Below are 26641 nucleotides of genomic sequence, written 5' to 3'. Positions count from 1 at the left end.
GGCTAAATCCTCACCTTGCAAACTCCAGGAGTCGATCTGGCCACTGATTCATGTCCCAATTGCTCCACAGACCATGCAACTCCTTTCTTGTGGCCTAGGAAAGCAATCAAGGAAAGGCCAAAGCCTTGGGACCCTGCACCCACTTACTGGCTCCTAATTACAGATCACCTCAGCTCTGGTTGTTGTGGGTACTTGGAGAATAGACCAGTGGATGGAAGATCTTTCTCTCTGTTTCCCTTTCTCTCTTTAAATCTGATCTGCCTTTCCAATAAAAATAAATCAATCTTAAAATTTCTTATCTGAATTTAGTAGCAAATATAGAGAGTGCTAAAAAAGCAATGTATCTGGGCCCGGCGCAATAGCGTAGCAGTTAATGTCCTCACTTTAAATGCACTGGGATCCCATACGGGCACCAGTTCCAATCCTGGCAGCTCCACGTCTCACGCAGCTCCCTGCTTGTGGCCTGGGAATGCAGTTGAGAACAGCCCAGAGCATTGGGACCCTGCACCCGCGTGGGAGACCTGAAGTAAGTTCCTAGCTCCTGTCTTTGGATCGGCTCAGCTCCGGCCATTGTGGTCACTTGGGGAATGAATCATCAGATGGAAGATCTTTCTCTGAAAGAGATCTTACATCTGAAAGTAGAATGATCATCTGAGGCCGCTTTGTACCCCTAAGGTATAAACACAAATGGAGACAAGGGCTCAGATACTAATAAATAGTTGATCAAATGCATTAGCATTGTATATCTTAGAAGGTGTTAGCAGAATGTTAATATTGTAAACAAATGAATCAGTGATAAGACAACAGAACCTAAAAAGGAAAAGAAAAATTGTAGATGACAGGATAAATAGGCCTAACAGGGGAAAGTATCTCTCACAGAAGATGAAACGACACTTAAAATGCTAGTGTAAAACATAAGAGGAAATAGGTTAGGAGAATAAAAAGAAAGATAATGTGAAACAAAGTTTTCCAAAAATAAGACACCTACTCTTATGCATGGGCAACCCATCTCTCTGTGGGTAGTTTTGCATCTATGAAAGCCCAGGGGAAACTATCAGACCAAAACAGGAAGCCATGCATGTGTTCTCAAGCGGAAGTCAGCACGACTTGGCCCTGTGCTCTCTGGTATGCATCCTGCTTGCCACAAAACACAGATTCCTTATGACAAATTATACTCAGAGGGGTGGGCATTGAGCCTGGCAATGAAGACATCGCTCAAGATGGCCAAAGCACATTTCAGAATGCTTCAGTTCAGTTCCTGGCTCTGGTTCCTAGTATGGCTTCTTGTTGGTGCAGACCTTGAAAGGCACACGATGACGGCTCAAATACACAGGGTTCCTGCCACCCATGAGGGGAAACTTGGATTGAATTCCGGAGTTCTGTCACCACAGTTCAGACCGTTCAGTCCCAGCCTTCCCAGGCATCATTCGGGGAGTAAACCAGCAGACAGGATCTCTCTCTCTCTCTCCCTCTCTCTCTCTCTCTCTCTCTCTCCCTCTCTCTCTCTCTCTCTCTCTCTCATTCTCTGTGTGGGTGTGTGGGTCTGTGTGTGTCAAATGCTCACTTTTTTAAAGTTTCCTTAAAAATGAGACAGTTATCAGTATTACATATCACAGTAGTGCTTTCAGATTCTGGTGACACATCTTGAATTTCCCAGCACACGTACTCTGAATGCCAAAAGAACATATCCTCTCCAAAACTTATTCACTGACGCAACTGCGAATGACTCTTTTGAAATTCACTCATCCTCACAATTCGTGCACTCAATGTCCAATATAGGCTATCATGAGGAATTACCTAGAAGTAGAGACTTACTCTGACCATCTTCAATTTTTTCTTATTTATTTGAAAGGACAGAGCCAGAGGGAGATCTTCAATCCAGTGGTTACTGCCCAAATGATCCTAATAGTCTGAGATGAGCCAGGACAGAACTGGGCGCCTAGAACTCAGGTCTCCTATAAGGGTGACAACAGCCCAGTCACTGCAGCCATCATCTGTTGCACCCTCCCCCGCCCCCACACCCTATGGTGGGAATTAGAAGCAACGTGGAATGGGAAGTGGAGCTGGAATTGACACTGATATAGGATACAGGCATCTCCGGCAGCATCTTAACTGCTGTGCCAAACCCTTGTTCTGTCATAAATGTTTTAAAACTAAACTGTACATTTAGTTTCCAATGACAGCCTGAAGACTCCATCCTTTTCTTTTTAACATTTGTTTCTTTTTATTGAAAAGACAGACTTACAGAGAGAAGGAGAGACAGAGAGAAAGATCTTCCATCTGTTGCTTCACTCTCCAAGTGGTCACAACAGCCAGTGCTGAGTTGATCTGAAACCAGGAGCCAAAAGATTCTTTCAGGTATCCCGCATGGGTGCAGGGTCCCAAAGCTGTGGGCCATCCTTTGCTGCCTTTCCAGGCCACAAGCAAGGAGCTGGGTGGGAAGTGGAGCAGCTAGAATAGGAACCAGCATTCTTATGGGCTCCTGGTGCATGTAAGGCAAAGATTTAGCCACTAGGCTATCACACCAGGCTCCTGAAGACTCCATTCTTATCAGGAAAAATTCCTGAATATTTTCCAACAACCATATATCTTTCCCAAATTTCAGACTAATTTTGTATTATATATACATATATACATATATATATGATGCCAAAATCTTAAAACTTGGACATTCTGACCAATAGAAGCATTTTTAACAGTTTTTTTTTCCTTTTGAAATTTGCAGGAAGAAAATAAAGAAAGCAGCCACACTGAATAAATTATAACTCCTGACAAAAACAGTAAACAAGAGAATTAGATGGACACTTTGGTTGGGTTCATATAGGTCATGAGACTCGAACACTAAAAAATGAGAAAGAAGAATTAACAGCTTTAGAGAATCTCCAAAAATGGCATTCTGTGGCAATATGTTATACCTAACTATAAAATGTATATGTGTTTATAAGTAGGGATCAGACTTGGGTTTGTGGGAGTCATAAAAAAAAAAACAGACATTTGTAGTTTTGTCAGGAAAACCTTGAAGGCTGGCGTTTCTGCCATGAAACCAATGCAGAAAAGTACTTTGTAAAGCAAGAGAGATGGAGCCAGTTAGCTTATAAATAGATCTAATTCATATACTCATTCATTCATAATTTAAATCCTCAAATAAGAAATATGGAATGTTCTAAAATTAATCTCCATTCCTATTTCAGTGTATCCTGGGATTCAAAAGAAAGAGTTTGGGCATAAATAAAGGCATTATCTTTAGGTGAAAGATAAGGCCTGTTATTCTAAGACAGGGCAGGCAGGTGTGCCCAGTGTGCCCCCAAAAGTTCTACAAATGATTCTAGTGCACCCTCAGAGTGCACAGGAGAGGGTTGCTGTGTTTCACTCTGCCCACCTGCACTTCAGGCCAACTTGTTACACCATCTTAGCTTCCAGGTCCCACAGCTCAGCTTCTGGCATTGCTGGAACGTTTCCGGAGTCTGACATTCTTGTGCTCGCCATGCAACCAAGACACTCAGCCGATAACCATCCATATAGCACAACTAAATGCAAGCTGGCAGAGCCAATCAACAACATTGGCTTACTTCCATTAGCATACCTTATGGGAAATGTGCTTTGAGTAACACTTAGAATTATGTATTTGTTATCTATCACAAATGTCCTTTGCCATCTAGAAAACACATCCTTGAAAGTTTTAATTTAAGGCAAGAGATGGTGTGGTGGTTGCCAACAGTTTCAAAAACTGCTGAAAAAAGCAAAGCTTAAACAATGACCATGAGCATTTGCTCTTCTATAGGAACTGAACACATTCTCTTGCTATCATAAGAACCAAAGTAATTCATTTATTTTTGTGATATTTACTTATTTGAAAAGCTGAGTTTCAGACAGAGAAAAACACATATACAAGAGGGAACTTCCAACCACTGGTTCACTCCCCAAGCAATCATAATAGCTAGAGCTGTTCCATACAGGAATCAGAAATTCCAGTTCTTCCACCTGGGTAGCAGAGGCCCAAGTATTTGGATCATCTTCCACTGCTGTTCCAGACACACTGGAAGTAGAACAGATGGCACTCAAACCAGAGCTCATTCAGGGTGTTGGCATCACAGACACTGGCTTAACATTGCACTACAACACCAGTCTCTGATTCATCAATTCTTGATAAAGCAGAGACATATAAAAGAGTTTAGACAGTCGCAAAGAAATGAATATTCCTGAGGAAACTTTGAAGTGACATTTTAGATTTCAGAGAAAAAGCAAAAAACATACAAATAAAATGAGTGTAACATCAGGGTGGAGATATATTGAAGATTTATTGACCAGGGAGAAAATCAACCTGGTTGAATACAGAGCATCTATACCCACGTAAGTCAGTGAAAAGTTTCAGAAAAACGAGGGAAAAACCACACTTCCAGAAGACTGTCTGAGGATAAAACTTCAGGAAGAGTGACAAAATCTGCGTGTAGCAACTATGAAGGCTGATTGAGAAAGGACCAGTCATCCCACATGATGCCGACACCTGCCATTCCTTTTCCATGGGGCTCCTCCATCAGGAAAGCCATGCTGCTCAAAGGAGAGTCATTAGAAGATAGCCTGCAGGACCCAGAGCATAAACTTACTCCATTTCAGTTCTCTAGACACACACCTGCCTGTACAAATCTTCAGCACACGCTACATTCATCCTGTGGGAATTAAAAACGTTTCTCTTAATAGCATCACTCTTAAAGCAGCTTCCTTGGTGTCACCCGCACTTCCTGTCAGCACCAGAAACATGGCTACAGCCATCAAAAATCATAGCTCTTCAGGAGAACAAAGACTCGCACTTGGGGGAGTTTATGTCTACCTGCAAGTCATATTCCTGCTCCTCCAAGCTGCTGCAGGGTGGCTCCTGTGAATTTTGTGGACATTGTCAGCACTGATTGTGCCTGAAGAAATCCAACATTGTATTTCTGGACTTAACTAGAATCAAAACCAAGTCAACAACCCAAGTGATGCCCTACATTCCATCTAATCAGAAGTCTTCTCTGGTGAAATCTACTAAATAATAACTGAAAAATGATCATTATGCCAGGTGTCTAGATGTCCTGTAGGGACATCATAAGAGTGGGAAAGCCTGGAAGCATGAAACCCCCAGAAGAACGCAGTAGTTCTCCAAAACCAGATAGCGATCTTTACGTTTCTTTCAGGAAATCTAAGAAATGCCTAAAAATACTTCAAAATAAGGATTGCAAGGCAGGCTAAGCAGATGTGAAAGAACACAGGCAGACAGCTTAAATAAGTGAAAAAAGCATACAATGACATGAATGAGGAATAAAGATAGAAATCACTGAAAAGAAGCAAAATGAAATTTGGGAGCTGAAAACTTCAGTCAATGAAAAAGAAAATATCTTTGAGAACAGAACAAAAGCAGAACAGACCAAGCAGAGGAAAGAACTTCTGCTCTAGAAGGTAAGACTTTGGCAACAACCCACCTCAGACAAAAATGAAACAAATTAAAAAGAATGAAGAAAGCCTACCTGGCATATATTGGATACTATTAATTGGAAAAAAAATCCCCTATCATAAGGACACCTTACATAGAATAAAAAAAGATGATGTGGGACATTGAGAGCCTACCAAAAAGATATAATGGTTGAAAACCTCTGAAATTCTGATATAAACAGTTCGGAGAAGGCCGAAAGGATCCCAACCAGAAGAAGAAAATGTAAGGAAAACATTTCAAGAAACTGTCATGGGTGACAATTTCTTGGGCAAGATCCTCAAAGCACAGACAACACAGGAAAATGAGACAAACCGAATTGTTCAAAACTCAGGAACTTCTTCCCAACAAAGGAAGCAATCAGCAGAGTCAGAAGAAATCAAACAGGAAAAACATTTGCAAGCGACCTATCCGATGACAAATTAATATTCAGGCTATATCAGCAAGTTGGAATGCTCAAAAATAAAACAAGCAACCAATCTAGGTAAGACATAGGCAAAGGACCTGAGTGAATTCTCAAAAGAAGAAATACAAACGGCCCACAAATACATGCAATATGAGCTCGGTATCACTAACTGTGAGGGAAATGCAAATCAAAAAACCACACTGAGATTTTGCCTCATTCCTGTCGTACTAGTATTGAAAAGACAGAGAGTAACAACTGCTGGTGAGAACGTGAAGACAGGGGAACTCTTACACATTGTTGATGGGAATGTACATTAGTACAGTGATCGCAGGAAACAGCACCATGGTGTCTGCAAGAACTAGGGAGTCGGCGTGGGTGGAAGCTCTCTCCCTCTGCTTCCGTGGCTCTGAGTTTCAAGTAAATAAGAAATCTTTAAAAAGCAAAAATGGTTTTGTTTATTAAAAGGCATTAACATGAGATACTAACAAGGGGAATGGGAAGTATATAAAAATTTTTATATTACCAACACAATTTTGGTTTGCAAAAGTAAACCTGTTTTGAAATAAAATGTTGTAAAATGACAAGAAGATTTATAAAACATTAGCAATCTGTTAAAATGTTGTTTGCCTGTGTCCCTTGTTCAATAAGGATTTCCAATGTTGCTTTCAAAACGTAAGTCCAATTATTTTCACTGTCATCTTTTGGTATTAACTGGAGGATATTCTATCCATTGTGAATTAAGGAAAGAATTCAGCAGGAGGTTGTGCAAACCTGGAGCGGACAGAAAGTGAAAATTTCACAGTATTGGTGAAAACTTTATTCACGAAATAAATTTCATACATCATGATATTCATCGATTTCCCCGTCAGAAAGCAACAGATTACATTGTGAGGTATACTACTTACAATGAATCAAACTTCTCTTCAAGTCCCACTTTTTCTCAAGTTTTCTCAGTGAATTTATAAAAGGAGTAGGAAGAGCTTGTGGTCAGTATCAGTAGAAAACAAAAGGCACGTGGTGCGAGAATAAGGCATGCTGGGTTCCTTTGCTTTCCCTGGTGGCCCTCTAACACAGCCCACATTTTGTTGATGCATTCCAGTAAAAGATACTGGCACATCATTTTTTAAATCTGTCCTATTTTTTAAATGCTCAAGGACAGCTTATTATTTAAAGGACTCCCCTTAGTTCATCATATATGTCTAAGTTCTAATTTTAGCATTTACAACTTTCCTAAAGCGTAGCACGTCAGAGCAGTATTCCGTCTCAGTATCAGTGAATGAGTTTGCTCCACCAGCATGTCAGGTTTCAGCATCTTGGTTTTGTATTTTGTTCTACATCACAATTTCAGAGCCTTTTTTTGCAACTACCTATTCAATTCTAATTTGAATTTTGCTGGGTGGGTTAAAGCTTTCAAGTCCTTTCTCAACTCTTCTTTAAGATGCTTAGTTTAGCACCTTACATCCCCCCCTCCCCGCCCCAACCCACCGCCACCACAGTTTTATTTGTGCATAATTCTTCGGCACCCCAGGCGGCAGGCTCTGAAACAGTTGTCGGGCTCTCTGTGGCCCCCAAACCAGCCCAAGGAATGAAGGAATATTGGCAATTTGGGAGCATCATGAAGGATTTGGTGCCTGGGGTAATGTGTGTTGTTTGTTGAGTGAATTAGCACCTCAGAAAAAAGATCGTAAAAAAGGTGTTCCGGATGGCATGGAGTGCAAAAACTGGGAGGTTTGTTCAATCTGTCTCAGCATTATCTGGTGCTCTGTCAGCACTATCCAAATTTCAGACTGTGGTTAGAAATTGATAATCTGGAAAAGCTCTTATAACCGGTATTCATAGTAAATAAAGATAGAATTTTCAAAGAATGTCAGCTGGAATCCACGGTCTTGGGGGCTCTTTTAATGTAAATATAGCTTGCTTGCTCATGGAGCGTTCACACGCCTATCTTGTTCTTTTGTGCTCTCTCGCTGTAGTGTGGAGCAAATTTCCCAGGCACCTCAGTTCCGGTAATTTTATTATTCTGCACTTTCACGATAAATCTACAGTGACTATTTCAGGATCTAAATAAATAAAGCAGGTGAAAGGACATCTGCGTTATTACGGTAGTAGCAATAATAGCCCAGTTATGTGAAAACTGGGACGCAGTCACAGTCTAAGCCATTTACATACATCTTGCCTTTATAATAACGCTACAACTTAAGTACTATTATCTGTAATTTACAAATAAAGAAAGTGAGCCTTTACACGCCTGAAAATACCATGTCACTTTGACTCCAAAGTCTAATTGTTTAACCTTACCCTACATGGCCTCTCTCCACAATGAATTTAAATTTATTTTACAAATACAGAACACTCTTTAAATGTTAGATGATACTTGTATCTTGGCTGCTTGGAAAAGGAGTCCCATTGAAAGCAAGCAGTTCCTCGGGAGCGGCAGGTGGATGCTGTTCTCACTTGGGAAACGAGGGCAGCAGAACTTCACAATCAGTGTTTCATAATGGCAACAACTCAGAATGTGGACTAGGGCCATGGAAGCGGCTTCTACCGTTTCCAAGATGGAAGAGCCCTGACTGAAAACAGCAAAGTAACTACTTCCAGGTGGATGAAGCCGCGCCTCGGCTCCTGCAGTGTCCAGCGGCAGCGGCAAAGAGATCGCAGGTGCTCAGCGAGCACTGCAAAGTGACTCAACCTTCTCGCTCCTTGGCAGATACCAGACTGGGCCTCCATGGCAGGTGTCTTGTTTCCGTGACACCACAAGTTACAGACAACGGCTTCCGTTATCCATCGCTATTATTCTGAAGTGAGATATTGACTGAAGGTCAAAGGTCAAAACTCCTGGAGCAGAAAACGCACTGTATTTAGGACTTCAGTTCACGCAGCCAGGGCATTTCAGTTCAAAGCTCATTGTTTTCTGGTACGTCTTCATGAAAAGAATTACCATCTGTCCGTCTTCCCTGAAACAGACGTAGCACATCATTTTTCCTAACAAGTGAGTGATTTGGGCAGCAGTAATAGCAAGTTACCAGTAATTGCTTTCTTAAGCAGAGATTTCAGCAATTTCTCTCCAGCAAAATGTTACTTTCATGGCAAGACCCTTTAGCTGAAAAGAAGAATTAATCTGTCGTTGAGGCAACCGAAGTGATCCTACTTACTGTTGTGGTTTTGGTCTCATCTATAGATTTGGAGAACTATTTTACTGATCTCAATGGATTCTTACATTTCAAGAATTCTCTCTGTCTCTCTCTGGGTGTCTCTCTCTCTCTCTCTCTCTCTCAGTTATGCATGAATCCTAAGGCCTAACCTAATGCAATAAACTTCTACTTAAGAATTCGCATGATGTATTCCTTCAACTATCATTAGTAAACATTGTTTTGGAGCAGGCACAAAGCAAGCAGCCTCTCGCTCAGCCAAGGAGTGTCAGGACACCCTGTGCCACAGGTAAGATACTGTGATCACGCACCTGCAGGAGGAACAGATGGGGTGTGTTGGGGCGAGAAAGGTGAATGCACAGACTTGGTGACCATCCAAGCCCAAAGGAACTCACTCAGGAATTGGAACGGGGATTGAGACAGGACTATCAAGCAAAGCCAGTCTGTCCCATTGCCGCCTCCCTAAGTCCTAGTTAGAAACAACAGGGAGGGGCGGGGGGACTCCCCAATGCTTATAAAACTGTTTCACATAATACAATGTTAATAAAGAAACAACAGGGAAGCTGTCCAGAGAGCCCTCTCTTAGCACTTGGTGTTTCATTTTTATTTTTTCCCCCCCAAAATCTATCAATATTCTTTTGGAAAGGCAGATTTACAGAGAAATAGAAAGCAAGCACCTCCATCCACTGGCCCACTCCCCAGCGGCCAACGCAGAGCCAATCCGAAGCCAGGATCCAGGATCCAGGAGCCTCCTCTGGGTCTCCCGCATGGATACAGGGTCTCACTGCCCTGGCCACCCTCTACTGCCCCCTCCAGGCCATAAGCTGAGAGTTGGATAGGAAGTGGAGCAGTTGGGACATGAACCGGCACCAAGAGGATTCATTCCACTAGGCTACTGCACCCGGCCCATTTGGTGTTTTCTGTTCCCCCATGGAAATCTAATTTTTATTGTATACAATTCTGGTTTGGTTTTTGTTACCATCAGTTTATCCCAATTTCTTTTGAATTATACTGTTTTGCTCTAAAGGGGAACCTTGAAAATTTCAGCTGCTGCTGAGGTTAATATGATAGAGAATCCATCAAAGATCTCATAACCTCCATCAGAACTGTGCCCAATAATGCAACGAGAGGAATCACAGGGTTCTGCAGGACACGCTGTATTTCTCTCATACATTCTCATGACGGGAATATAACTTCAACCAGTTAATATACATTTATCAGCTGTAAAACAAGGTGGGAAAGTCCCTAAACCATTTGTGACCAAAATAGTTAAAACCGAATTGCCTGGGCACCTTTGGCTTCGTACCCAGGCACATGCGGGCACATCCCCTAGGTCTGAGTAAGAAGGCAGAATGAGAGTTGAAAATTAAAACTGATAGGCAACATCTCAACAATGTAAGTGTTGCTTTTGCTTTGAATCTTAAAGCAGGTTTGAGTGGTTCCTTCTCTGTTGAAAGTGGTTTGCTCATAAATAATGAAGGATGGAACACAGCTCCCTTAGCTAAAGTCCCTTTCCATCCAAAAGGAAATTTATGCTGACTTCAAAACTCTAAATCATTTCAAACTGTGTAAAAAAAAGAATATCTTTACGAGTTATTCTTGATCGAAATTCCCTTCAGCCGGTAGAAGCATATTCGCTGTGAGGAAGGGTTATTCCTCAGCACATTTTCAATCAGATGATTTGCGTTGCAGGGGACTGCCCCATGAGCTTCAGCACACAGAGTACCATTCCTGACTTCTGTCCACTAGATGCTCCCAGCAGTCCCCACAACGGAGGTTCAAAAATGTAGCCAGGGGCCAGTGCCCTGGCCTCTAAGCTTCCAACGGCAGCACCACCATGCCATACGGGTTCCAATTCGAATCCCCGCTTCCAGCTCCCTGCTAATGACCTGGGTAAGCAACAGAGGATGGCTCAAGTCCTTGGGTCCCTGCACCCGTGTGGGAGACCGGGAAGAAGCTCCTGGCTTCAGATCTCGGGATTGAACCAGCAGAATAAAGACCTCTCTCCCTGTCTCTCCTTCTCTCAGTAACTCTGCCTTGAAGATGAAAAGAAACATAAATATTTTAAAAGGCATGTCCTTTTAGTGCCAACTGTCCTGTGATGGAGAAGAAAACAGCCCACCTCTTCGGATCTAAGAGTTTAATTGTGGTGTGTGTGTTAGGGAATGAAGAGAGAGGGTATGGTAGAGTTTCTTACTAGCGCAAACTAATTTAAGGGCAATTTCACCTTTAAGATGTCATTGTATTGTCACAACCTTGAGCTTCTCTCACAAGGAGTGAAGTGTGTTTCCCCTCCTGACAAAAGCTGGCCCTGGGAAGAACTGTGACACACAGGGTATGTTAGTGATGGCTACAGTGGGACGAGGCAAACGGCTACAACTGGAGTCATGCAAACAGGCTTCCTAGTGTCCCAAGCGATCCCACAGAGCACCCCAAGCGTGGATTTGCACACAAGTTCTTAGGATCTCATTCAGCTCAAATAGGAAAACAAAGCATTTACAGAGTAGCCACAGTGTACGAATTACAAAAGTGGAGAAGAGAGGGCTGTAGGTCTCTACGTGCTTTTCTTAAAATTATTTTTATTATTTTCCATGATACATTTTTGTAGGTATAGGGATTCCCCCGTTTTTCTTCCCCCACTTCCATCTAACCCTCCCCTCCCACTCTGCTCTCTGTATTATTTCTGCCTTTTGGTCCTCCAGCAACAGTTAGAGGTTCAGCATTCTTGTACCCATGTACGCCATGGCATTGTTCTACGTGTGTTTAAAGCAGGTTAGAACAAAATCTTGCCTATTGTCAAAAGAAACAAAACATGGTGCCCTAGAAAATACAGAAATATGGGCCTACCACGATAGCATAACAGCTAAAATCCTCGCCTTGAATGCACTGGGATCCCATATGGGCGCCAGTTCTAATCCCGGCAGCTCCACTTCCCACACAGCTCCCTGCCTGTGGCCTGGGAAAGCAGTCGAGGGCAGCACAGAGCTTTGGGACCCTGCACCTGCATGGGAGACCTGGAGGAAGCTCCTGGCTCCCAGGTTCGGATTGGCTCAGCTCCGGCCATTGACCACTTGGGGACTGAATCATGGAACGGAAGATCTTCCTCTCTGTCTCTTCTCCTCTCTGTATATCTGCCTTTCCAATAAAAATAAATAAATAAATCTTTTAAAAAATAGAGAAATATAATGAAGGAAATAGCCTTACATTTTTAGAACTGTATATATAAGTCACATTCAATCTGTTAAAAAAAATTAAAAATTGAAGTATTTGAGAAAAAAGAACTACATGTGGTACTTGGGTATCTGCCACTTAATTGTTAGACCTGGACTGGGCTCTGGCTTGAGTACTTGATCCATCACTTGCTCCCATCCTGTATGCGCAGAATCAGGAGCAGGGCTGGGATCCAAAGTCAGGCACTCTGACATGAGATGTTGGCATCCCAAGTGGCATCCTCAGTGCTGTACCAAATGCCAGCTTCTTCGTATGAATCAAAAACAGTTTTTGTACCAAAATTAATTTGGTACAAAAAAACTCCTATTCTCCATGAACCTGTTAAATGTCCCCTTATGTATGTGGATGTGCAGAAAAGGGCTGCAAAGAAACATGCCAAATTGTTTAGCCATGGCTATCTCTGCAAATTTCTTTTTGTTTGTTTTACTTTTTAAAAATATATTTTTATGATACAGTTCCTTAGGCTCAGGGAGTTCCCCTTCTACCCACCCACACCCTTTCCCTTCATTTTTATTTTTAAGACTTTCATTTTATTTGACATGTAATAGTCAGGGACTTCTATTTATGTATTAGTTTATCAATAAAATATTTATTGTACTTAAAAAAAAGAACTACGTGTGATAAACTGATAAAAACTTGTGGAAGTTTTTGAGTTGGCTACTGGAAGAATTTCCCCCAAATTTCCTGTCACTTACAGTTCCAGATTAGGGCTGATCAAAGGGGGAATTACCATGAGGCACTTGACAGGTAGATGTGAAACCACAACCATTCTACTCTGAAGATAGTTGGTTTTTGTCCTCCCCACCCCACCTTTGCTCACGTTTGCTTCCCAGTGGCTGAGTGGCTCACCCATGGCCACTCCAGGCCCAACAGCTCAGGCAGAGACAGCAGCTTTTCATGGGCATCTCTGCCAGCTCTCCTTGCTCATGCAACTTCAGCCCTTGGCTGTGTTCAGGTGTCATGGCAATACTGTAAGCTATTGTTTCTGTCTATCAGTAGTTTGGAAGATGGTTCAGTTCCTCATTCTGACCTTTCTGTAACTTCTCCCACAAGCATTTTCTAGGGTGGATTATGCATATCATGATACCCAGTGTGGCTTTTCTTCTCACTTGGACTCCGAAGGACACCAGGACACAGCAGTTCAGCAAGGAGAGGTGCAGAACAGGTGTTCTGTGAGATCACGATGAGCATCTCACCTTTGATTGTCTAGAGTCAATGATGATGGAAGAGCTCTTCCACGGCAACATACACACAGTACACTCATTCCACATCGAGTCACAAAGGCATAGGAAACTGTGATGCTCAGTCCTCCCGCTGGGTAACCGCCACTGTGGATGCAGACTTCAGACAAAGCAGAATGTTACACTGACAAAGCAGAAAGTTACAATGACAAAGCAGAACTAAGACACTTTCTGAAGAGATGAATATCTCATAGATCATATCAATATTAAAGAACAATAGCCAGCAACTTTTTTTAATCAGAAGTAGAGAAAAGGTAACAGTGAGCATTGTGCTGAAAATGTTTATGACATTTGAAAGAAAATACATCTTGGCAATCATTTAAATACGTTTCCATGCTCGTCATAAATGTCAAAATGCCACAAGAAAAATCTATAGGCAAATGTAACCTTGAGAGGTATAAATCAGTAAAGAGTAGAGAACTTTCTGTAAGACGAATTGAAATGTGTCAGGGAGAAATAGATGCTGTGCTGTTCCATACTTGCTAAAACTGAGCTTTGGACTTCTCAAAGTAGTATGAATGAAAAACATTAGATCCATGGTATACTCCAAAATGATTATAAGGAGGTCTGAAGTTATAAAAAATGAGGGTGCAAAACTGTAATTTTGAACTGTAAAAAAAAAAGTTAACCTCAATGGAACAAGTCAAGCAAATGTAGGCTGCTGATGTTCACTTACTTTTGTCTCTAAATGATTAACCCTGAGTCAAAGCAGCAGCTGCAAGCAGAAGTTAAGACCTATCCCAGTGCTTTCCAAATGTTAGAGTGCACTAGCAATCTCCCAGCAGAGCCCAGCGCCCTGGCCCAGCGGCTGAAGTCCTCGCCTTGCACACACTCGGATCCCATGTGGTGCTAATTTGAGTTCCAGCTGCTCCACTTCTCATCCAGCTCCCTGCTTGTGGCCTAGAAAAGCAGTCAAGGACACCTTTTTCTAGACCTAACAGAGTGAGCTCCTCTCTACTTTGAGAACATCAAATTAAATCTGTAAAATTTTAAAAGCATAACATGCTGTACTTTCCTGATGGACCGTTTGTGTTTTCCCCCAAGGAAAACGCAGGTACATTCATTGCATGCAGGCACGCACATGTACATGTGTGTATGTGTGTGTGAGAGAGAACGCCCTGTACTGGCTTCAAGTGTACTCTCAGACTCCTGGCCTTGGGGGCTTTGTTTCCCCTGCATGAAAAGTCTTCCCATGCCTTCTTCCATGAATTCAATCCTGCTCTCCCTGGAGACTCGGCTCGCCCTCCGTCTCATCCAGAGGCATCTTTCTGAAGTGCCACACTCCCAACTCCCGACCCTGCAATTTGCCATTTCTTCCTGTATGACCTTAGGGTGTTGGACATTCTTCTCCCTCAGTACACTCTGACACGGATCTCTGCAGCCCCTCTGCCTCCACCAATAACGTGAGAGTTCAATGAGGTCAAATGCCTCCTCCTATCTGATTCTATACGTTTCTGCAGCTGAGCAAATAATAGGGGTAAGACATATCTACGTAATGAGTGGACTTTAAAAACTGAATGTTGTTTACCATGCAGTAAATTCTACTACAGCATAACATTAGTGATTAAGTATTAGTTTCATGTATTTTTTTAAAAAGCCATTAGTTGTAAGCTATGGAACCGTGTCAAGAAAAGCAAACATCCTAATATTTCACACAATCATAGCAGCAAATGTGGACATCAACCCATAACTAACAGAGACGAGTTATATATAGTCAGTTGTGGCTAAGTCATAATGTGATTAGATGTTTTTCCCATTATACTGCAAGGTTCACACACACACACACACGCACACGCACGCACGCACGTGCAGACAGCGACGTCTTCTGACCCTTTCGTTGCCTCCTTACAGCACCGAGCCCAGAGTTAAACATCATCTCCATATTTCTCTTTGTATTATTAATAGGCACAATCTAGCACTATTCTTTGAGATAAGTGTACAGATTCTCCAAACTAAAATAAAAACACAAATAAGTGCTTGATTTCCAAAGATAAGGCAAAAATGTTTCCTTTCATTGACTCATTTATTTAAAATACATCTCCACTCCTTAATCAGCACTGCTTCTTGGGGGGGGGGGGTTACATTTGGTTTTTCTGCTTAAAACTTTTTCTAATTGTCTATTTTTTTTTCCCCAAAAAAGATCTATTTGTTTATTTGAAAGCCAGAGGCACACACAGGGAGAGGAGAGTGAGAGAAACAGAGAGATCATCCATCTACCGGTTTACTCCCCAGATGGCTACACTGGGCCAGATTGAAGCCAGAAGATTCTTTCAGTTCTCAAGTGTAAGTAAAGGGACCCAAACACCTGGCCATCTTCTGCTGCTTCCCCAGGCACAACAGCAGGCAGCTGGATTGAAAGTAGAGCAGTCAAGTTTTGAAGCCAGTTACAAGCAATGGCTTTATCCACTATAGCACAATGCCAGAGTCTTAGATTGTTTTTTTTTGTGTGTGTGTGTGTTTGTTTAGATTGCTTGTTTGTTTAATATTCCTTTCTCCCACTGCAAGTTGAGCTGTGCCACACCAATCAGACTATGATTATGAACACGAGTTTTTATCCCGGATGCCCCTCAAAAGAGAAATTAATAAAGAAACTGTGGTACATCTGCTCTATGGAATTCTACACAGCCATAAAAGGAACGAACTATCATTTGCAACCAAATGATCCCAACTGGAGAGCATTATGCTCAGTGAAAAAAGCCAGCCCAAAAAGGATAAATAGCATATCTTCCCTGATAGAAGACAACATTCATGTGAAACACAAAGGAAATAAATATACATGTGACCAAGCACATACGTATATTCCCATCAATGAACTGTATAATGGAGACTAGCATGCTGCAAAGTGAAGATACATTGCAGTATGCGTCTCTACTCCCCAGTAAAAGGAAGACTCCTATTGAAGGTTAAATATACCTTGGCTGTATGATTCTAGGTTTTCTACTATTGCCTATAGCTACAATGCCATGATACACTTAAATAGTAGGATATTAAATTTGTAAGTGTTGCTAAAGGACTAAACTATTGTGATAACATGGGGAGACTGGTGGAAGGGGAAAATGAGGCAGGAAGGAGAGAAAGGAGGAGGGAGGAATCTCCATATATAAAAACCGTTATCATAATGATAGTAATAAAAATTTTAAAGTGAAACTGGAAAAAAAAATAAAGAATTTGAGCTTCGCTTTTAGCTGACTTAAAACTCAGGAATTAGCTCAGGAAACTTGTACCTTCTTAAAAAATGACCAAATAATGACAAAGTAGAAGTATTCTTAGCACAGTGAGATAATAACCAGAAGTAATAAAAACAGATATCTTTAAATAAATAAAAGTGACAAATTATGTATTGTGTGGGGAGGGCTTATTCCAACAACTCCCAAATGAATATCCTAGGAAAGAGAGAATACAAGCTATTGTGCCTTGTCTGGTGCAATCAGACTGAATCTGTCATTCGTCCAGGCAACATTGAGGCTGCACTTATACCTTCAGAAAATAAATATTGTTCAAATAAAAGGAAACATACAGAAGGGGAAAGCATGTCTATGTTTCAAATGGAAAAAAAAGTTCATTAAACTAAAAAATAAGGACTTCAAAAATATTGAACCCCACGTTCATTAAGGAATCGCAGTCCTGGTTGAGAGCTGAGTAAATGCATTTAATCTTTTTGGAGGCATAATATCTGATTTGCTGGGATACATACAAGAAAAATTTTTTTGGAAAGAGGAACACTCACATCACAGACTCTCAAATGGGCATGAACTAATATGTCAATATAAATTATTCATAAACAAGTAGTTAGACTGATGTGACAAGAAGTTCAGACTATTTCAGGGAAGGTGCTGGAATAATGTTCATTTTGGACTTTGAGTAATAAAAATGATTTGCTAATTTAAGTAGGAGATACAATCAAATTTTCCTGTGAAAACAAACATCTTTTAGTAGGCTACTTGGGGCAATATTGTATAATCCCACTCCATTAATTTGCCTTCTTCATGTTTTCACTCAACTGTTTCTTGCTCAATGAGGCTCATTCTAAAAACTTACTTAAAATTTAAAATTGAAATATCCTCCCATCACCTTTTTTTTTCGCTTTTTTTCTTAATATTTCTTTCTATTTAAGTATATGCAATGCTTACTGCTTAGCCTGTCTTCCCATACAAGAATGCAAGTTCCTTAAGACTAGGATGTTGTACGTGATCTGTTCAGTATTATATCACAAGTGTCCAAAGGAGAGGTTGGCACAGTTGGTAAAATGAAAGATATGTTTTAGTAAAGTCTTCTTTCTCAGCTTCTAAAAATAAACACGAATATTGTTTGGTATCCATTCTGATACAAGTTTCAAGCACTTGCTAAATGGTATTGTAAATAGAATACTATTTTGAAGTATATTTTTGTTAATATAAGTATTCCTGAAACTTCCCTACATTAATCTGTGGAGCTACTTTGTCAGCTTACAGACTTACATACACGCACGATGAGAAAAATTGTTTTTGCAAGAATAACTTAACATAACATACAAGTTTGAAAAGACTGAAGTCAGAGGTTCCCTTTAGAGTCAGAATTTTTAATCTCAAATACTTTATATTAAACGTGGCATTAGGAAATTCCTGAAGAAAATAACTGAAAAAGTGTTTTCCATAATACATTGTTTTACACCCACTTCCTTGATAATCCAATCTATCCCCCTAAGGAGGAAGTTGGTGAATTGTTCTGCCTGTCCATCAGAATAATTAGAATATCAAGTCTAAGAAAAGCATGATGCGTACAGGGAAACTATTAATGTTACAGATAAATATGTGTGCGATTTTAAAATACCATAACAAGAAAGCCAATAAATTCCATCCAGGGTAGCAGGATGAAAGAAGATGAAATACTATGACTCAGTTTGTAGTGAGAAAGTGTGACAGTTTTTACTTCTTTTTTCTGTGGTTTGAGGTTTCTACATCTATGCTTCTAATTTTAAATATATTTTTAAATGGGACCAGAATGTGGCACAAAGGATTAAGCCATCGCTTGTGAGGCCAGCATCCCATAGTGGAGTATTGGTTACAGTCGCATCTGCTCCACTGCTGCTGTAGAGTCTTGCTAATGTGCATGAAGTCAAACAGTGACAGCCCAAGCACGTGAGCCCCCAGCACACATGGGAGTCTCCTGGGTAAAGTTCCTGAATCCTGGCTTCAGTTTGGCCAAACTCTGGCTACGCTGGCCAATTTGAGAGTGAACCAGCAGATGGAAAAGTGCCCTATCCCCCTCACTCTCTCTTTCTCTAACTTTCAAATAAATAAACATTTCCAAATTAAAAATCTAAAGGTACTTTCTTAAAAAAAAAAAAAAGATTTATCGTATTTACTTAAGATATAGATAGGGAGAGGCAAAGGCAGAAAAAGAGAGATCTTCCATCCACTGATTCACTCCCCAGATGGTCACAATGGCCAACAGTTGTCCACTTGAAAACCAAAATCCAGGAGCTTCTTCTGGGACTCCCGAGTGGGTGCAGGGGCCGAACCACTTGGGCCATCATCTACTGCTTTCTGAGACACATCAGCAGAAAACTGAATAGGAAGTTGAACAGCTGGTACTTGAACTGATGCCCATATGGGATGCTGGCATGACAGGCAGAGATTTAATCAGCTATATCTCAACACAAGCCCCAAAAGCTATTTTGATATTGCAAAAACAATAGCATGCATAATTCCATTATATAGATTCTGTTAACATTGCTATTTGATTTGGTCCAATATTTTTTATACAAATACTTTTTTGTAGAAAGAGAATCACCTCATTTTTAATCAGTTTCTCCCACCTTTTCTATGGCATTAAGTATTTCTCTAATATCACTTGTATAAGTAAGTATAACGTAGGCTTATTTTTATTCTCTTCTTGTCTCTACCAAAAACATTTCTACCAGAATCTTATAGTTACAATTTTCCAAATTATCAATGACTGTTTTTTTTTGCATAAATTCCCCCAAAGTAAAAATGCTGATTTTAAGGGTTTATGCAAAATTTCAAAGCATTCGACAGATAAGACCAAACTGCCTTGCAGAGAGATTTCTAACACTTACAGTCTCACCAACAGCGTATGACAGTGCCTCTTTCCTTACCATTTGGCCAACACAAAATATACTTTTTTACTCTTAACAAAATTAGTTTTCTAGATATCAGGTCTCTAAAACTAGATTTATCATGGAGCTAAGAATTTTTCCATTTTACCTACCTATTCATTTGTGTTTGATAAATGCCTAAACGCAGTCGGTTTGACTCCGTGAGAGGTAGAAATCAGAAAAATATTTATCTTCCTACTGAAGATTTTTTTTTCCCAAAGCTTTCGTTCTTTGCAAATCAGTTGCACTAAGAGAGAATTGTGTTTTGAAAATCTTGTTCCAACTGCCTCCAATGAATCAAATTATTAAAATTTAAATATAACTAAAAACTGCGCATTGGACCTTTGTGCCTTGGAGGAAGGTCAAGTTCAAGGCCCTTATTTAAAAAGACCTCTTCCTAAGAGATCACAAAGGAAACCTATTAACATTACATCTTGCCCCTTTCTTACTTTCTTTGTTCCTTTTGAAACAGAGCTAATACTAACTGGAAGCGAAAATTGTAGAAAACAACATCATGGCTTATGATATGTTGATGTGACATCCAAATTGAATGTGCTGCTAGTAAATTCACTTGACACAATTATTAGTGGGAATCCTTGATGAATTCTCCTTTCAACAAAGCCTCGCTGTGTTATTTCCTAAACAATACAGGAAAGGCCCCACTAAATATTGCTATCTTGGGCGTTTTGTGGTTTTGTTTTCAAATGAAAAACTCAAGAGTTTGGCATATAGCTGGAATTTAGTTACTGAATCTTCTATTATTCTTATAAAAGACAATGATAGATTTTCATTCAGGAATGCACTCAACTCCACACCTACGGAATGGTCTAAAGTTAAACAAAAGATATTTCTTGTGGAAAGACAAGAAGATGTTTGTTTGCCATCATTACAGTTGAGTAGAATACACGCAAATAAAATAATAATCTACTGAGGAAAAAGATGAAGATGGTGGTTGCAAATGGCTTTGCTGTGTAAACATAGCCATACTCTTCAAATTAATTATAATGACAGTGTTAACTCTCATTGTTCATTCTCATATAAAAATTTCAAAAATGTTACAATGATAAAAAAAAAGGGAGCTGAGCGAGATCAAAGAGGATCAAAAACAATTGAAACCTCTGGTGTCTTAGCAGTTATCAAAGGAAATCACGCTGCTCTCAAGACATCCAATACTTCTTCATTTCATTAAAAACACACCACTGCAACAAGCAACAAGAAAACAAAGCGCCACAGTAGCATGCTACTTTTTTTTTTTTTTTGCTCTGTAGTTTCATCCAGGATCTTTTCAAATATATAAAGACCTACCTACGTTGTTTGAAAAATAATTTTAATCTCTGAAACTAAATTTATATATTTTTCTACTATTTACCTGCACACTGAGCTCCAGTTACAAAAACTCCACATCAACTGTATCTGCTTCATTCTGTTTCCAGATCAGCTCTGTCAAAATATGATGATGTTGGTAGCTTCACCGGAGCGTCCCTCCTTGGAGTAGCGCCACGTGACAAAGCAGATGATCAGCCGTATGGAAATGTACAAAGGAAATGTGCGGCATCCTGATGAGAGATGTCCTGGACCCCCTCACCCATCACAAAGAGATACAAGTGTCAAGTTTGGGAGATGAAAGAGGAGTGTGTGAACAGCATAGCTTTAAAGAGAACTGCACTCAAGTCCAATTCCCAGGAGGGAGGGAGAGACACTCTACCTCTTTGCCCAAACCTGGGCAGACAGACTTAACTAGGATCTCTGCCTGACATGGGGTGGGAGACAGGACTCCTGAGCACTTTCCTACCTCGGGAAAGGAACATGCCAATGAAGCAGGGTGGGAGGGTGCGTTGCTGCCCTGGGAGCTAACGGTGCTTTCTCCTGACAGCGGGGGAAAAAGGCATCTGAATCCCAGAGCAGCAAGGTCACATCAGAGTAAATTTCAACTTCTTCCCCAAAGGACCTCAAAGCGAACCTGGGGACCTTGAGGGCGGAACACACCACCAGAGAGCCTGGGCGGAGGGGGTGTTGCTGCCCTGGGAGATGCCACCACATCAAAGGAGTTTCAGTCAGGGCGGCCCAGGGGAGGAAATACAGCTCCCCACCCAAGTGTCTGCAAGAGAAAGTGTCGCAGCTACATGTCTGCTAGAGCTAGAAAGGGCATCACCCTGTTAGCATGGCGCCTGTTAAGCAGGTTTTGTGAGTCCCCTCTGCTTCTCTGCTCCAACCCTTGATAAGAGGAGTGAGGACGGTTACTGTCTTGGTGTAAAGTCGGGATAGGGACAGGAACAGGCACAAAGTTGCTGGTAAGGATTGCGTCCCAAGTGTCTCCAAGGCCGCACTGATCTAGTGAGCTTCCTTTCCCAACAACTGCCAGTAATTTTTAGTGCAGTGAGAAAATGAATGGATTTGTAATCTCGGGATCTGAAACTCAATTCGGAATTCACACTAACCAGTTGAGTCACATCTTTTAAGTCCTTAAAACTCTTTGAATCTGTTTTTTTTTTAATCTATAAACTTAAGGAGCTAGAATAGTTGATTTCTAAAACTCTTTCCTGTTCTTACTCTTATTTTTCTGGTTTGAGTTCTGCAGAAACCACACCCGAGAAAAGGATTCTAATACAATCATGGAGGTGATCACAGGAAACTTAATGGAGAAGGAACAGGAGCCAATCAAGAACGTGCTATCACACCAGGTACCAGAGAGCAACAGGAACTCGGGGAGACCGTGCAAGACAGGGCTGTCCCAAGGCTGGATGGAAGTCTGCCTAACCGACAGCACTAAATCTTCAGTAGTCACACTTAAAATGGTTAGGAGGAACAGACCAAACTAATTTTAAGGCTGTATTTAACTCCTTAAATCCAGTATCTCACAATTCGACGTACAGTGAATGTAGAAATCACTTGCAAGCTTCATAACAACGTCTCAGCCATCCACATCAGGTGTATGCTTTGTGCTTGTGCTACAACTTATGTGGACACGCAATTTTTTATTAGTTTGTATTTATAGTTCATAAAATTGCAACTAAAAAATTTACATTTACACAGCCAAGTTTTCCCCAAACATGTTTAAAAGTTTTCTAAAAACCGAAGTGACTTCCATTTAGAAATTTTGGGTCGATTAAAGTCAAATAAAATGTAAAAATTCACTCCACCATCACACTGGTTACATACAACAGCGTGAAAAGCCTCACGCAGGTAGCGATTACCGCATCGCGCAGCACAGATGCAGAAGCAGTTTGGAGGAGGTACGACTGAGGGGCAAAGAAAAAAAAACTGGGGTGTTTATGCCTTTATGGACCATCCCAGGCTAACGACACTGCTGGCAGCTGTGCGTGTGAACATGCTTGCTAACCACACCAAGCCGCACGCAGTTGGCACAGGTGTTCAGAGCCCAGAGCCTTCTGCACACACGCATGGACAGAAATAGGGCGCTGGCTGTGGCTTTGTACCGCCTTCTCCTTCTCATCCAGTCCCTTCTCCTGGTCTCTTGAAAGCATGGGGCAAGTCAATTTCTTCTTTAAACACCTCTCATAATTAACATTTTCTCTTCGTTTCCATGAGGATGCTCCATCAGAGGTCCTGCCTTCTGATAGAACACACAGGTACTCAATTTACCACATTTACAGCAATTGCCCTATCATTTTTGTCCAATCATTTTGGCATGCTGTCACATTTAGGGGGCTGTCGTATTTGTGGTGTAGATACCCCTTCCCTATTATCTAGAACCTATTATCTGATTTTAGGAAGAAAGAACTAAGCCTCCACTGAAATTCTGTAGGATTTGACATTTAAGCATCTCGGCACTAGCTCAGCTCCGAGTTTGATCCTCACATCCTTATGCCCGAGAGACACATTGAAACTTGCTTAACTGCCATGATTTATCTGATTCTCTGGTCTCTTCCTCTGAATCCCAGCTTTATTATTATTATCTGTTTCCTAGTCATATGCAGACCACAGTCCAGGCAGCTGACTCGCCAGTCAGTAGAGGCTTTACTGCTTGTTCTAGAGCATTCAGATGCCATGGGGTCCTCCCTTTACCTCAGTGTCCCTAGGGATTTACTACCCACTGCCTTGGAATCATATAAAGCTAAACTCTTATATATTACGTTTTGTCTGCCAGAATAAACCTCCTCCTATCTTCTCCCTCCTGCCTCCTGCCATCTAACTGGGAGGTCATTGTCCTCGTTCTTTGCATCTGTCACCCTACTCTATACCAGTGCACTTAACCAGGCCACATCGTATCACAGCCTCAAAATAGGCTAGCATTTGCCTTTAAGACAAAATTAATGCACACCAGCTATTACCATTCTTCTTTCTAATCCATTCTGCACTATGTAGTCAGATTCATTTCTTCCAATCCTGTACTTGACATGTCAAAATTTGCTAAAGAAATAATTCATAACTGTCCTAGATGGAGTCAGGTGCCAGGGAGACAAAAGACGTATATGACAATGTTCCCAGCTTCAAGTAGTTTTCAAGCAAATTTGAGAGGCAAGATTCATATGCATGCTGGAGTTCACAAAGTATATGGCATGAAGATCAGCGAACTTCTTCTGTAAAGGGCCAGTTAGGAAATATTTCAATCACTCTAGATTGTATGTTCCTTATTCCAATGATTTGACCCTGCTGTTGTAGCACAGAAGTAGCTATAGACACTGTATAAGCAAATAAAATATACAGGATTTGTTTCAATAAAATATACGTGACACTGTCAGGGCACCAAAATTTGGATTTCACACCATTTTCAATGTCATAAAATGTTATTCTTCTTTTGATCTTTTTCAACCACTTAAAAAATGCGTGTATTCTCCACTTCCTGGTCATTAAAAAAAAAAAAAAACAAGCAGTGGGCAGTATTTGCCCGATTTTCACAGTTTCACAGCTCTTGTTGCAGCACAAAATTTATTGTGTAGTGAAACAGACCTAATAATAGAGAAGAGAAAGGAAGAGACAAATCATTGAAATCCTTCAGGGAGAATCCAAAACTAACTCAACACGGAAGACTTCAAAGGAATGTGGAAATGAAAGGAAAAAAGAATGTTACCGACCCACCAACCACATAATCCAAGAGAGGTGAGTGGAATGCAGTGGTTAACTAGTGTTACAATTACAAATGAAACAAAATTGCAAAGCTGCAAGGTGAACATTATTTCTCTTCTTCTCTATTCTACCCTATAGGATTTTTGAAAGCTTTATGTATTTTTTATTGGAAATTCAGATTTACAGAGAAAAGGAGAGACAGAGAGAAAGATGGAATGGTTCACTTTCTAAGTGGCCGTATGGCCAGAGGCCGCAGTTGAGCCAATCCGAAGCCAGGAGCTAACAGCTTCCTCCAGGTCTCCCGCATAGGAGACTCAAGGCCTTGAGCCGTTCTCTACTGCCTTCCTAGGCCACAAGCAGGGAGCTGGAAGGGAAGTGGAGCAGCCAGGATATGAACCAGCACCCATATGGAATTCCGATGCATGCAAGGTGAGGACTTTTGCCAATAGGCTACCACACCGGGCCCCTATAGAATTTATTTTAAAAAGTTAGTGAGGCTTCTTCTTCCAGTCTCCCAGGCTCTTAAACCATTCTCCAATTTTTTCCTCTCTATATTAATCTGTTTGTTTGTACAAAAGGAACTTTACTGAACCCCAAGGAGACATCAAGAAATACATAAGCAGTTTGTTGGACCTGGGCAAAAACACAAGGAAAACTTATTACTAAACATGACCACGACGCAGGGTTCTCCACACAGAACCTCCTTTTGCCATTTCTAATATTATTTATAATTTCTGAAAGTTGTAGAATATGTGCTTGATAAGACAAGCAATACTGCTTCTTAAAGAAATAATAAGTAGAAGAACTGATAAGTAATTAGTGAAGTCGGGTCTATATTTATTTATTTTTATTGGAAAGTCAGACTTACAGAGATGAGGACAGAGAGGAAGATCTTCTATCTGTTGATTCACTCCCCAATGGCTACAACTGCTGGAGCTAAGACGATGTGAAGCCAGGAGCCAGGAGCTTCTTCTAGGTATCCCACGTGAGTGTCCCAAGATCTTAGACCATCCTCAACTACTTTCCCAGGCCACGAGCAGAGAGCTGGACGGGAAGAGGAGCTGTCAGGACTAGAATCGACACCCATACGGGTTCCAGGCATGTTCAAGACGAGGACTTTAGCCACTAGTATTTTGTAGATACAATGACTTTTATTGGGAACTGAAACGTCACAAGCAGCTTTGTTTACATTTTGAAAATGCCTGCGTAGTCCATCTTTCATTCCATCTCAAAGTGTGCAACTACGCCTTCTTTGGATTAACATTTTCTTTTTTCTTTAATCTACCTGCTTCTGTCTGTATGGAGGTAGTGCGTTGGGAAAGCTGAGACACTACGTCCCTATCAGAATACACGGGCTTGATAACTGCCTGCGGCTCCTAACCCCTACTGATGCCGATCCTGGGAGGCAGTAGTCATGGCTCAAGCAATTGGATTCGTGCTTCCCCAGGGAAGAGAGGGACTGAATTCCTGGCTCCTAGCTAAGCCAAGCTCACTCTAAGCCACTGCGGGTATTTAGAGTAAAACTGAATGTAAAAATACTCTCTCTGCTTCTCGAATAAAGAAAGCAAAAAAAAAAAAAAAAAGTCCTGTGTTTTCCACTATCTCAACTATCCTTTGTATACTGATGTCACAAATTATTTTGGGGTATATCCTCCTCTTTCATTATCCTAGAAATATGTTTCTAGGTCTATCACACATTGTAAAACCTTTATAAGCATTAGATTTACAGAAGAATAATTTCTCAGCTTCACATCTTAGTTCAAAGTCATGATTTTCAAAAAACTTTACTATACCCCAGAACAACCTAGAGAGATCGTTAAAAACACAGATTGCTGAGCCCCACCCTGAGTTCCAGATTCAGCAGTTCTGGGCAAAGCCCAGGATTTTGCATTTCCAATACTACCACTGCTGGCCCATAGATCATACTAGAGAATTATTGGTGCATTGGCCCCATTCCAACCAGCTGCATCCACATTCCTGACCCGCAGTTCTACTTCATGCTGTCGAAGAGAAGTCCTTGCTTGC

At 41.0% G+C, this 26641-nt stretch overlaps 1 long non-coding RNA gene across 1 annotated transcript; it reads left to right on the top strand.

The window, feature by feature from the left end:
• Positions 1 to 2379: 2379 nt before the first annotated feature.
• On the top strand, positions 2380 to 25708 carry LOC121146013. Its single transcript, XR_005882141.1, has 3 exons — positions 2380 to 2442; positions 3284 to 3289; positions 25678 to 25708. It is a non-coding gene; the product is annotated as an uncharacterized LOC121146013 (long non-coding RNA).
• The last annotated feature ends 933 nt before the right edge of the window (positions 25709 to 26641 follow it).

The sequence above is a fragment of the Ochotona curzoniae genome, unplaced genomic scaffold (genome assembly GCF_017591425.1).
Source record: "Ochotona curzoniae isolate NIBS_2020 unplaced genomic scaffold, NIBS_Ocur_1.0 contig_1302, whole genome shotgun sequence".
NCBI classification, from domain to species: domain Eukaryota; kingdom Metazoa; phylum Chordata; class Mammalia; order Lagomorpha; family Ochotonidae; genus Ochotona; species Ochotona curzoniae.
Note: the sequence above shows the minus strand (reverse complement) of the source record. Positions and strands in the feature narration are given on the sequence as shown.